We start from the raw sequence: 3,826 nt of genomic DNA on the forward strand, positions 1-3,826 counted from the left end.
GATTTCGGGGTTTTTTCTTTCTTATTCAATATTTTGCGTAATAATAAACTAGATGAATAATTAATTGAAGTTTAGTCCAGCTGCTACAATTGCTGATGATAAGACGGTATTCTTCACTCTATACATCTACTCTCTGTAATGGCGACTGAAGCTCCGTACACTCACGCGACCATTTCACTTATCGAGTATTCTCAAACATTAATCAACTCAAGGATGGATTAGAGCGAACTGTTATAAATAAAACGTGACAAAGCGCGGATTTGTGACATTATAGTTAGATAATCGCCTTCAGTATGCGTAGGCGAACTTCCACACGGAAGTTTAATACGATTTCATAATACTTTAATACCGTTGATAGTTTTTGAAGTGTTTTAAACACCGTTATTGTTTTATAGCCTTGACGGACATGTGTTCTTTAGTTGAACTAATCCATTTCATAAGAGAACATCCCGCGGCGAAGCCAGTAACGATTTTCGTAATTAGCTCTATCCAACTACAAGGAAAATTCATGAATGCTTTCGTAAGAAATCATCTTTACGGCAGCCTTAAATTCACTAAATAATAATTACGACAAATTTTGCTCGAACGCGCGGCATTATCGCAGCTTCCCCCAATTTCAGAGAAAATGCGTTTAACGGTAAAAATGGCTTCCTATAATTAGATGAGTTACAGATAAACATGGCTCTTCTCACAATGGGCATTAACAGAATTTTGTTATCATTGACGCTAGTCCTTTCATACTTGAAACAAAAAGCTAATACTTCTTTCCTCCCCCCACTTTTTGACAACACGTTTTTTACATACGTTCAACAAGTAGCTTACAATTTCTCTCATTTAACAACATGCTTATCGCTTTTAACCAGTAGCTAACGCTTCCCCTCCTTAAACAGCATATGAATCCCACCGTACTATTAGCAGTTAACTCTCTCTCTCTCTCTCTCTCTCTCTCTCTCTCTCTCTCTCTCACACACACACTCTCTCTCCCTCCCACACAAACTCTCTAGTTAAACAGCAAACGTGTGCTTCCATACTTTTAGCAACAACGCAAAACTCGTTCTGTGTTGAGACGAGAAGCGAAGCTTCTCAAATGCTCTCTTGCCTACCAAATTCCGATTGGTCCATGAAGTCACGTGGCTTTGTGCCATCGGTTCCTGAAGCAATTAAACGTCTGTCACGTGTCGCCGAGGTTCCTTGTTTTCATCAGGTCGGTCCTTGAGGTCAGGTCCTTGTGGCGCTTTCGGTGATCGAGGTTTGCCAATATGTGATTGTTTGTTCACAGTCGGTTGACTTTTCTACTAACCCTCCCCAATTAATTATCGCAAAGATAATTTATCAACAGTAACCAGATGCGATCGAACTTTCTTTAATTGTCGAATAGAAGCGACGCGCGCCGTCACAATCCGATGTGCACGCGCCCTAGTGGTGCATGTACGAACTTCAATAGGCGTAAAATTAGTATGGATAGAGCACGCGCGAAGCTATTCTCTCGCGGGATGGGACACTCGTTGTTAGCGTTGTCATGGCAGTTTCTATTGCATTCATCGGCATAATCCAGAGAGACATGATACAAGATTGCGTGGCACAGCTTTGCTGTTGATCCTGAGCGCTGCGCGCGGATGAGACGCGCAGTTCCGCGGGATATGCGCACGCGACCGCGGGGATGTTCAAGCATGAAGCGCTCTCCACAGTGGAGACGTGCGCCAAATTCGAGGCCCGGCGCACGTCTCCACAGCGGTCAGCGGATGGTCTGTAGTTTTAGAAGATAACAATGAAGACTTTGTTCTAAATAAGAACTATCGGCGGCTAAATAAGAGCAATATACAGATCTTTGAATTTCTTGACTAGTCAGTCAAAGGGCTTGTTGGGGGTCCATTATGCAGAGCTTCCAATTGAAATGGCCCATGAAATTGTCACGTGGAATTGTGTTTTTCGGAACCCCAAAGAAAATGTCTCCTTCTTACATGCACCCCCTCCCTGATCAATCACGCATTCAAGCGTAAACAATAACAGAGATGAAATTGTGTTGAGTTTATGGCTCTTGACGCACGTGCATTGACGTACAAGACTGTTGAAAGCACAGGCGCTTGGAACGTCTCAATAAAAATAAATATTCACCCAATTTTTCACAATGATCGACCGCATGTGTGCAAAATAGGTGAACGTATGTGAAACATATACGGTTAGTACTTACTGGGACATATCCGTGACTAACTGACACCACTAAATTGGTAAAATGTTCCATGCACCTTAAGAAATGCTTAGAAATTACGAGGTTATCATCGCAGAACTCCCGAACACCGTACGTCACAAAGCTATATGTAAACTAACACGCGTGTTGCGAGGTGCCTGCCTCCGATATCCATTTCGAGGTCCGCTAAGTCGAGCATAAAGCGCGCGGGCAAGACGTCACACACACACAGCTACGTTCATTGGCTAAAACAATCGAGTAGCGCGGTTAGGAATTTTCGGAATTATTTAATTTGAAGAAAAACTTTAATGTTCAATGAATGACGCACTCGCTCACTTCCGACAGCGAGTAAAAATTCCAAAATTTTTCCACTTCGATGCGAAAGGCATCGGCCGGGCATTTCATTATTTACGAAAATTAAACAGGTTGGCGAGAGACAGTAGGTACAGTAACTGGTCACGTCGGTGACGCCCCATTTATGTCCATCAACGAAGAAGGCGGGGCATATTCTGATTACGGAGATGCCAAAATACAACAGAAGGACGTAGCGCAGTTCGCTAATCAGCGTGTTATTTTCGTATTTGTGGCAAACTCTATCGTAGGAAACCGTTCTAACATAGCAGAATGCGCTAGTTCCTGAAATCGGCGATTTGGTGGTCCAATGGGTCCCCATATTTAAAAATATCAAAGACTGGTGCGGCGTAGGCTGTGATTGGAAGACACAAAGTGTCAATCCTTGGCGCGCCTCGTCATCATGGCCGATGCTCGTCGTCATGCTACTAATACGTCCAACGGTCCAACCATCATTCCGAGCGTAAACTCTCGGGTCGTGTGAAGATGAATTGAGCGTAGAGATTATCAGAACCGGTCAGTATGCCCTATATGTGTGTATATGCTATCAGTAGGTGGCAGCTAGGAGTGCTTGACTAGGAACCTTTGGAGATAGGTGTTGGGTGTGTTGTTTCGATATATGTACCGACGTGCAGGACTGCACATGATGCTTTCGTGCTCGTATAATTTCAGCGCAGCGCAGAACGCCGATACGTAGTCATCCTCTCTCTCGGCTCTCTTCTATTCTTCTCTCTCTCGCATCGTATCTCTCTCCCTTATCTTTCTTATTCTCATTTTCTCTCTTCACTTTCGTACTCTCTTAACTTCAAACTCTCTTTCTCCTCTCCTTCTCGCGACTTCCCTCTTCGTCTGACTGTCCATCGTTCCCGTTCCGTCCTCGTCCCGTCCCTTGCCGTCTCCACTGTCTCTCTCTCTTCTCTCTCTCTCTCTCTCTCTTATCTCTCTCTCTCTCTCTCTCTCTCTCTCTCTATATATATATATATATAGTGTTTATGCAGTAGTCGGTCGTGTAGCTAATAGTAGCGACTGTGCACGGCCATGCACCCTGCAGGGTCGCATCCGCGCCAGCGTCCGTGTCGATGCTGCCAGTGTACGTCACACGCGCCCAGGTTAATTATGGCGCTCGCAGGTAAACAACTCAGCGTGAAGCCGCGCGAGAAAGGAACAGGTAGGGATCGTAGGTAAGTAGTGGACTTCGCAAACGCACGAGGCGAGCTAGTCTTACGAGAGTAGAGACAACGAGAGAGAGAGAGCGCGCGGGCGAGAGAAAGAGAGAGTAAGAGGGCG

General features: G+C 44.8%; 1 protein-coding gene across 1 annotated transcript in view; it reads left to right on the top strand.

Annotated features, from left to right (window-relative positions):
- The first annotated feature begins 3,690 nt into the window (after positions 1-3,690).
- Positions 3,691-3,826, top strand: part of LOC106813366 (regulator of G-protein signaling 7-like) — an 88,902-nt gene continuing 88,766 nt past the window's right edge. Inside the window, exon 1 of the mRNA XM_014817497.1 lies at positions 3,691-3,720. The gene's annotated coding sequence lies outside the window, so the exon portion shown is untranslated. The remainder of the gene's footprint in view (positions 3,721-3,826) is intronic.

Source organism: Priapulus caudatus, unplaced genomic scaffold (genome assembly GCF_000485595.1).
Source record: "Priapulus caudatus unplaced genomic scaffold, Priapulus_caudatus-5.0.1 Scaffold760, whole genome shotgun sequence".
NCBI classification, from domain to species: Eukaryota; Metazoa; Priapulida; class Priapulimorpha; order Priapulimorphida; family Priapulidae; genus Priapulus; species Priapulus caudatus.